Below are 10,459 nucleotides of genomic sequence, written 5' to 3' on the forward strand. Positions count from 1 at the left end.
CGACCAATGGTCAAGAAGGCGAACCGCCGCACAAGGAGCGTGCTACCGCCCCGCGGTAGTGCGCCCCCTCGTCTTCGCCGCAACCAGCGGTCCAACCCCTGGCATGGGGGCCCAGGCCCACATGTCATGCACCTGGCGCGCCGGTTTCTGTGTGTGGAGAAGGCGAACCGACGCGTGAAGAGCGCGCCACCGCCTGCGGTAGTGCGCCTCTTTGCCCCCGCCGAAACCGACACCCCAGTCTCTAGCACGGGGGCCTAGGCCCACAAGTCATCCTCCTTGGGCGTCGGTTCCTGCGTACAGAGAAGTCGAACCACCGCTCGCGCCAATACCGCGCCTCCTCGGGGCTGCCGCAGAAGACAGTGAAGGTGAAATTACAAAATCAACGGAGCGGTACCGAGGCACCCCGCGCGTGGCCCAGTAAAACCATCAAGTGCGGAGGTCACGGGCCAGTTAGGCGCGTGAACAGGCATGGCGGTTGACGTGACTGAAGGCAGATTGACAGTAATTATGTCAGCAAGCACACGGAAGTGGTGCACCAATCGCCGATCAAGCTTTGGCCCCACCTGCAGGCTCGTACCCTCCCCTGAGGCGGGCCCGGGGGCCACTGTCGGTACCCTGAATCAGGGGTACCCCTTACTACAGCATTAAAGACACGGTGCCCGCGCAACTATCTCTAGTCGCACGGTAAACATCACCCAACCTTTTCGCATGGGCAGCTCCGGGGTCGCCGCGTGGCAGAAAAAGGTGGCATACTCTAGGATACCTTCAATAAGTCCGGACCTCCTCGAGAAAGCGCCAGACCCCTATACCCACGACCCGAATCTCCGAGTATGGACCAGGGCTCCCATGCAAGAAAGACGGACCCCTTGGGTGAGGTCCGGACCCCTCTGAGCGGGGTCCAGGCCACCCACAGTGAGGTCCCAGGGCAGGGGATACCTGGCCTAAGCAAGGGTCTGGTACTGACACGTGTCCAGGCTTTATCCTGTGCGCTTGCGCTCCCCGCTCAGGCGGAGACCCGATGCTGCCACGTGGCTTGTTGCCCGTGACGTAAGCCAGTAGGCGAAGCCTGAAGTAAGGCCTCTGGGCCGCGTGGTCTCTGCATTTATTGCGGAGAGGACACGCCGCCTGCCCACTATGCTGATAAGCGATGTGCCGCCTCAGCATTTATTGTGACCTGTCCACTCAGCTGGCAGGTGGTGTCCAGGCCATCCTGCAGGCGGCGTGCCTGTCTAGTCCATTGCCAAAAGTACGCCTGTGCTGCAAGGTGCACTGTGTCCATCATCACTTATGCATTGCCAGGGAAGCTTCCCCTGCATGCCAATACTACGCAGATTGTGGATATCAGGGTACAAGAAGATTGCTCCAGCAACTCCAAGTATTACATCCATTATATTACTGGGCCCACATGTCGGGGCTCAGCACCCTTGTACGCGCCCCCTTGAGCTATAAAAGGGGAGGCATGCAACGTTACATGGGGACAGAGAAAAAAGCACACTCAGACCCAGCTCAGGCTCACAAGTTCATACGAGCTCTCAAGCTCAATACATCACACAGTGGAGTAGGGTATTATGCTCCGGCGGCCCGAACCACTCTAAACCCTTGCGTGTTCTTGAGTTCATCGTTCATCTACCAACAGGCAAAACGCTTAAGCCCCCTCCTCATCTTAGGATTAGGGCGGGTGCATTCCGCCACCCGGCCGGAGATTTCCCTCTCCGACAGAGTGGAATAGCGATTTGATATCTTGACTTTAGGATCCTCATGTATATTGCACATGCTGCTTATATGTAGGACTTTTGCATCAACAATCCATCTCTTAAGTATGTATTTCTTAGGAACATATTTTATATTATTGACATCTAGTATCTTTAGTGCATGAGAACATAAGATGCCAGCAAACTCAAACTTCTTGCAGCTGCATATGACAATTGATTCCAATGGAGAAAACTTAACAGTATGTTCGTGATGTTTTCCATGGACTCTTGATTTATACACCTTTTCTGCGCCATCATCACCACAGTAAAATAGATCACAATTTAAAGTTTGCAACACTTCCTCCTCAAATAACTTGAATATTGCTGGTGTATACACTTTTGCTGCTTGCTTAAATATTTCCAGTGCTGCCTTCGGCTTTGGTGTACTTTGTGTCGCTCTAAAATCACAGGTAACCTCTTCATATCTTTTATCTGTCACTAATCTATCAAAGTGTCCAAAGAAAGTAAGCATGTCATGCTTTACACTAATATAACCTTTCAATTCATTATTCAGGCTTTCATTTCTTTGGGTGGACACCATATCAGCAGAGAATGTGTTTCTGCCATATACTAATGCCCACAGATATCGTTTATCAAAAAGTCATTGAAGCCATTTATTCCCTTGAAGGTTGAATGTGGTAAGCAATTGGTTCCATGCATTTATAAAATCCTCCTCCTCTTGATCATATATACATTTCTGAAATTCAACATTGAATTTCTTATAATCTTCAACAACTCCAGCAAGATGCTTGCATGCATTCTGATTCATATGCCATACACAAATTCTATGATGAGTTCCTTGTAGAACTATCTTGATTGCTTTTGCCATGGCTGCATCTTCATCTGTCAAAATAGTTTGTGGTTTCTTTCCAGACATCACATTCAGAAATGTTCTAAATAACCAAATAAAGCTCTCAGTAGTCTCATCATATAGAAGTGCAGCACCAAAAATAGTTGTTTTTATGGTTATTGACCCCAACAAGCAAACCTAGAGGACGTCCATCACCAAGTTTTCTGTATGTTGTGTCAAACCCAACAACATCACCAAATGCTTCATAGTCTGCAACCATTTTGGAATCTGTCCAGAAAATGTTAGTTATCAAATCATCCTCGTCGACTTGAATAGAATAGAAAAACTTAGCATCTTCCAATGATCTTCTCTCCATATATTCCAAAACACCACCAGTGTCTCCTTTCTGTACCAATAGTGATCTCTTTGTATATAATCTATTCTTCACATCTAGACGAGTAAATCCAAGATTTTCAATACCACCTGCTTCCTTGGCCAACATGTCAATAGCTAGTTTAGTAGATATGCCTACAGATTTTGCAACTTCTATCCTTGAGATTTGTGCTTCATCAATTTTTATTTGTGATCTTAATTGGTGTCGTTGCTCTAGAGTAGCAAGAATATGATTATGCTCAGGGCACAAACTCGTACACAAAGTAGGAGCCATTGATAAGGTTTATCTTCATACGTGCTTGACACGACCATCTTATCTCAGGTCTATTGAAACATGTGTTCCTGTCTGTTGAGTCTGATTTTTTCTTAGGAGCACTCTTACCTGTTGGTAGTGTAAAAAGTCAAATAAAATTGCATAAATACTGAAAGATAAATGTTGTACTGAAACTGTTGTAGTGAAAGTGAAATTCATTACCTTGACGAAAGCAACAAAATGTTCTTGTCTTTATTATTAAAGAATCTCCCACATAATGACATCCACTCTTTCGAACACTAAATCCTATCTCGCCAGCATAAGCATTATAAAATCCATATGCTTCTTGCTCAAAGATAAATCTCATTCCAATTTTAGGTATCATGTTTTCTGGACAAGTGTTATTTTGATATGTTGAAGTATTTCCAGTATCCTAATTTTAGTGTGAATCATTAGACATTGAGAAATAATATGAGTGAAATGAGTAATTCGAATGAAGTTATATATCTTACCCCTCTCAAATGCGGTGATGTTCCTAGGTTCTCTCCATATTCTCCAGATATTCCCATCCTACCAGGAGGATCAGCCGTGAAACTCAATGATGGAATTACAACTTTAGCAGGATCCTTCGTCTGTGCTGAAGTAGTGTAGAATTCTGATGGGTCCATTGCATCATATGGTGTGTTCTATAGAATTAGGTATAGATGCAGTTCTATGTTGTGGGTGATTGCTTGTGGAATAAAAATATTTATTTTATTTATGGCTAGTTTTGGCGGGGCATTTGTGAGGTCTTGGCGCTGATGTGTATTCTAGGCGGTAGCTTTTTTACTTTTGGCACGCTAAGGAATCTAACGACATGAGTTGTAAATAAGCAAAGGGTTCTAGTGGGTCCAACCGTTGTAGAGACGTGGGATTAACGGTGGAAGTTGATTACATGGGACAAATAGAGATTGAACACGTGGCTGGAGCACACATGGAGTTGATTACATGGGACAAATAGAGATTGAACACGTGGCTGGAGCACACATGGGAGTAGCGTTCGGGAGTAGCCAAGCCGCATCCCATCCCCACCGGCCTCTCCATGATTTTGTCTATGACTCTATGTTGGTATGCTTTGTAATTTTTTTTATCTCTATGTTGGTATGCTCTGTAATTTTTTATCTCTTTGTCTTCGTTCAGAGTTATTTGATTATTGTATTGTATAGTGTACTGGTGTATATTCTGACATATTTCTATTTCAGTTGAACTATACATAAATTGCTAGGATTGAAAATTATGTACTGATGAATTTATGCGTGATTAGATGCAGCAGGAAGTCAGATCCACACTCTATATTGCTAAAGAGTACATGAAAGAAAATCTACAATTATATATGGTGAGCTTTTTTACCATGTAACATATTCTAATTCTAAAACTATTAAATATCGTCAGTACATGTGGCACCATCCAACCTAAAAAAACTGTAGGAAGCTGTGCTAAATGGATTGATAGTCATGTGTTGTTGGCTGCCTTGATTTTGCTCAGATGATGCCATATGGATGTTGAATGATGGATGCGATGAAGCTATTGGAGCTGCATGGTACTCTGATATAATTGAAATTTTGAGTGTCTGGCAGCTCTATGTGATCCTAAAAAAGTTAAAAAACAGAAAATATTAATTCCACAATAATAATAAGAGATTGAGAGGGATATGAAGTTACAACGAACTAGGATTATACCATTGTTATGGCATGCCTTTGTGGTTGTATTGTTGGTTGCATATGTATGAGAGGTTGGCCATCAAATTGATTTACTGTGATATCAACATTAGTCTTCTTCCTTCGGATCCTTTTTGTTTTTTTCTCTAAACCACCAATAGGCCTTGCTGAACCTCGTATTTCTTTCGCCTTGGGTTTCATGCCTGTTGTTGTAGGTCTACCATTCTTCTTCTTTTGTTTGTCATCTAACCAAATATCTTCCTTTATCTATAAGCTTCTTATCTTATGTTGAGTCTGAGTGGACTAGGGGTCAGATCCAAAAGTTATGGTTTAGGGAAATGTGGTTTGTCCTAAGGGCCTTTTTAGTGGAAATCGTGTGTCAACCAGTGTCAACCAAAATTCACTACTCCCCAACTCTTTATAGGGTGTTCCTTACATAACCAGGCACAAGTTTTATAATTGGGGCCAAGTGATTTGGTGAGAGTAGCTTTATGAACACGATGACGTTTATCTCTAGGGTAGGTTTATGACTTAGGAAAATTCTAAATTTTTCGTTTGGTTTCCATTTTGATTTAGACTTTGGAATACTTTTCCTTCATTTTCATAGCTTGAACTTATTATAACTTTTATTCTATACTTAATTACTGCAACTTTTGTTAAGCTTTTAGGTTAGGGTTCCCAATGTGACTTGATTTTCACCTTTTTGGACTTAATGTGGTAATTTGGGGTTAGGGTCAAATCCTTCCAACTTTTCAACATGGCTTAGGTGTGTTATGCCCTTCTTAGTGTTTCTATCTTAGTTATAAGGCTTGATTGTGTTTTTGGTTGGGTTTGATCTCCTTAAGCCACATGTGTTAACAAGATCATCTAATGCAAAGCTAAGGAAGACATGCTTAATACCTGAGGTGTTACAACAACATTTGCTCCTAAATACTCTAAAGTAAGAAACATTGGGTTTATTACTGGTTAGGAGTTCGTATGATGTTTTTTGAGGAGTCGGTGAAGATATAGCCGGTTGAGGGCGTGGCAAGCTGTGTTGACTGTCTTTGCCCAAAACCGATCCGATGTTTTGTATTCCTCATGCATGGTCCTCTCCATATCAATTAGAGTTCGATTCTTCCTTTCCACCACATCATTTTGTTGTTGTGAACAAGGAGATGATGATTCATGCTTGATCCCTTCTTCCTCAAGAAACTCTTCTACTTGTGCGTTTTTGAACTCTGTTCCGTTGTCGCTTCTTATCTTCTTAATTATCAAGTTGAACTCATTTTGAGCTCTTCTCAAGAACTTCTTCAAAGTGCCTTGGGTTTTGCTTTTGTCCCGCAAAGAATACATAAGTGAAGCTTGTATAATCATCAACAATTATAAGACCATACTTACTCTCGCAGATTCTTATGTAAGCAATGGGGCCAAATAAATCCGTGTGTAGGAGCTCCAATGGCCTTGAGATTGTCATGATGTTCTTGGAGGGGTGGCTTGATCCAACTTGTTTTCCCACATGGCATGCGCCACATGGTCTGTCTTTCTCAAAGTACACATTTGTTTGTCCTAAAATGTGTGCATCCTTTAGAAGCTTATGAAGATTCTTCATACCAACATGGGCAAGTCGGCGGTGCTAGAGCCAATCCATATTGGGTTTTTAGCAATTAAGCATGCATCAAGTTTGGCTTTATCATTCCAAAAGTCTACGATATTTTTTCCCTTTAACACACCCAACTGAATCATCACTTCTTCTAAAGGCTGTAACACCAACATCAAAATAGACAATTGTAATCCATTTAGCATAATTCAGAGACAAACAATAAAATGTAATCTAAGGAATCAACCAAGAACATAATTGAAATAGAATGATCACGAGAAATATCAATTTTACCTAACCCTTTACCTGACCTTGACTCACATCAATGAACATGATTGATTCCTAGGAGTCCTTTTGTTTTTCATATGATGAGAACATTCTTCTTCTCACCCGTCATATGGTTTGTGCATCCACTACCGATTACCTAACTTGTGCCTATGGATGCATAAATCTACAACACAGATTTAGGTCTTGTTCTTAAGTACCTAAACTAATGTGGGTCCTTTCACATTAGTAACAAGCACCTTACGAACCCAGCCACTAGATTTGGTGTTCTTGGGCCTCAGGCCAACAAATGTGGCAAACGTTGTCAGATTTATGTGTGAGCACATAAGAAGCAACAAAAGTATGTGTCACACCCGGTTTTAGGGGCAAAACCGAATGCATATCATATGTGTGCCAGGATCCATTTTCCACACATATGTTGACATCACAAGTGTAATATATCAAAAGACAATGCAATAAAGGCGTAAAGAGAGTATAATAACTTTATTACATCATCAAGACATAAAAGTCTTAAATAGTACCATCATCAAAGTACAATGGAAATAGCATGGGTAATCTTCCACAGGAAGATGACAGGCGTATCGTTGGACTCAGTACTCGTCATCACCATCATCACAGTCTTCCTCATGAGCTTCTGATCAAAATATTAGCAAGGGTGAGCTCACTTATGGTGGGGGCTCAGCAAGTGGGAGGAGTAATGCAAGATTAACAAGGTATGCTATGGTTAAGTGGTAAGCATTTTAGTTGGTCAATATTTTATTAACAACGCCTAACTTACTAATTGTAAGTGTATCCCAAAATATCCCAATTAATCATAAGCATATGATTAAATCAAAAACACTTAAGTGAAACCACTTAAGCAAACCATTTATAAATCATCGGATCACGATTTATTCTCCATCTTTAAGTTCATTTATCATGTGAGGGTCCAGGTTGCTCTTAACCGTGAGCACGACTGATATATCAGTTTTACACTCTGCAGAGGTGGTACAACTTTACCCACAAGCCATGTATCCCATCTACCCTGGGTTGTACGGACCCGTAAACAACATCGAGGTGAATGACTAGGGATCCATTATGAGGCTTTCACAAAATATCCTTAGTACAAAGCCACCCGCTAAGGTTTCCACGTCAGTATTGGTGACCCTCTGGGCGAGGTAACTTAGCCAAGACTACCACCCCATGTTAACATGAGCTGCCACCAAACCACTGTCGCCCCCTCTTGCCCATCTTTTAGGTAGGGTTGCTAAGCACTAAGTCTATAAAGCTATTTACCAAAGCCAGAGCCATGATAGCACTCGTGATTGCATTGTTATCCTTGGTGGTCACTCCATGTTCCATTTAATACCAAAATGATCTTGTTTAACCATCGGGTTAACAACATAGTATAAAATTTATTTCCAGAACAAAAGTAACATTAAAGAGTGACATCATAATAGTTAAGTTGAGCAGTAGCACGATTACTAAGCATAGTGATTATCCCAGGACAATCAAGGAATAGGGTTGGTATTTCTAGGTAATCCTATTTAGGCATATCCCATCAAATTTATGCAAATATCCAAAAGTAAACATTATTTTATGCATTATTTGGGTACAAACATAAATTCATAGGGAGAATCCACTTGCCTTGCTCAAAGGTGTCCTGTGGATCATCTTCAAACGTAATTTGGTCTTCTACCACGAAATTAGCTTCTAATATAGATTCACATATCATACATACAAAAGAAAACATTCACCAAATAAATAAACATACACCATTACATGAATAACATTCATCATACAAACCATACTTATAATAATGTTGAGAATAGAACCTAATTCATATTCATATTATTAGTCTACACCTATTGACATTCGTTTGCTACGACAAAAAAAATCTAAATTCTATTTTGGGTTGTTACTAATGAAAGATATATAGAAATTTGACTATGGAAGTATTTTACATAACTTAGTTTAGATGTAGTGATTTAACCAATTCTATAGAAATAAATTAATTATTAATTAACTATTTCTATCATAAACATATGTCTACCTTTAGACTTATCTTTTCTTCCTAGAGGGAGAATGTCATCATGATAATCAAGGGTCAAATAATTTTTATTGATAAATTAAACCACTGATTGGACTTCACTATTTGAATTGTCATGAACACTAGTACTACTTATCATCTCAATGCTAATAAAGCTTCTATTATTTATTTAGTGGATTTAAATGAACCTATGATTTTAAACTTCTAGATTAATTCTAAAATTCATCATAAACAAAGTTAATTGTGAAATTACTAATCTAATGTTTTTATCACTAACACATGGTCTACCAAATTCTGTCATTCTTCTTTCTAAACATAAACTCTAAAATAATTGTAAACAAATAACATGATTGATTATAATATACTAATTCACCCCATACTCAAAATCAATCGTTTACATACATATTAACTCCAAATCACAATATTCCCAAATTAAAACAAATAACTACAGAAATCATGAACTAATTAGAAAAAATTAAATAAAACTTTATGTTCTCTTCAAACTTGCTCTCGATTTGCACGTAGGTACGGATCGAAGAACGGAGGGGGTTTGTCCACGATGAACGGCGGTCAGCGGTGAGGTCATGGCGAGTGGATGGTCCGGGAATGAGCACGAGCGGTCTGGGACGTGGCTGAGGCGAGGGCGCCCGGCCGAGGCGAGGCCGAGCGGGGGTTGGCACGGCAGCGGATGGTCCGGTGGCGGCAAGAGGAGAGGGAGAGAGGGGAGGGCACGGTTGAGGGGCAGGTGACCGGCTCCATGGGGGCACAATGAAAGGGAAATGTACCCTTGGGACATTTCTATAAGATTTTGGTGATTAAGTGCTCCACACAAATGCTTTGAGTAATATTTGTGTCAAAGACTTAAGAAGTGCAAATCAAGAGTAAAGGTATGTTTCTAAGACTTAGTACATTGTTTTGGAGACTAATGTATTGTGTCTAAGTGCTAGAAACAGGAAAAGACCAATTTGGAAAAGACTTGGCTGAGCAGCCAAGACTCTGCGCAGTCTGGGTGCACCGGACTGTCCGGTGGTGCACCGGACAGTGTCCGGTGCGCCAGGCTGGCTCTAGCGAACTGGCTGCTCTCGGGTTTCGTCGGCGGCGTACGGCTATAAATCACCGGACTGTCCGGTGGTGCACCGGACTGTCCGGTGAGCCAACAGTCGGCCGCGTAATCCGCGCGCGACGCGTGGCAGAGCCAACGGTCAGAAGGGGGCACCGGACTGTCCGGTGTGCACCGGACAGTGTCCGATGCGCCAACGACTCTGAATCTCCAATGGTTGGCTTCGCCAAAGAAGGAAAGAAATATGCACCGGACAGTGTCCGGTGATGCACCGGACTGTCCGGTGCGCCAGGCGACAGAAGGCAAGAATTGCCTTCCTGGAATGCTCTCAACGGCTCCTAGCTGCCTTGGGGCTATAAAAGGGACCCCTAGGCGCATGGATGAAGATATCAAGCATTCTCTAAGCATTCCTAAGCACCAAGACTCCAATTCCGCGCATTCGATTCCTTGTGATAGCAACTAGAGCTCCATTTGAGTAGAGAACTCTTTGGGTTGTGTTGTGAGCTTGAGTTGTGACTTGTGTGCGTGTTTGTGCTCTGATTTTGTGTCTTGTGTGCGTTGCTCATCCCAGCCTTACTTCCGTGCTTCTTTGTGAACATCAAAGTGTAAGGGCGAGAGGCTC

At 41.9% G+C, this 10,459-nt stretch overlaps 1 long non-coding RNA gene across 1 annotated transcript; it reads left to right on the forward strand.

The window, feature by feature from the left end:
* The first annotated feature begins 1,723 nt into the window (after positions 1-1,723).
* LOC103651142 (uncharacterized) lies at positions 1,724-4,020 on the forward strand. Its single transcript, XR_564585.2, has 3 exons — positions 1,724-2,161; positions 2,266-2,389; positions 3,727-4,020. It is a non-coding gene; the product is annotated as an uncharacterized lncRNA (long non-coding RNA).
* The last annotated feature ends 6,439 nt before the right edge of the window (positions 4,021-10,459 follow it).

The sequence above is a fragment of the Zea mays genome, chromosome 3 (assembly GCF_902167145.1).
Source record: "Zea mays cultivar B73 chromosome 3, Zm-B73-REFERENCE-NAM-5.0, whole genome shotgun sequence".
Classification (NCBI taxonomy): domain Eukaryota; kingdom Viridiplantae; phylum Streptophyta; class Magnoliopsida; order Poales; family Poaceae; genus Zea; species Zea mays.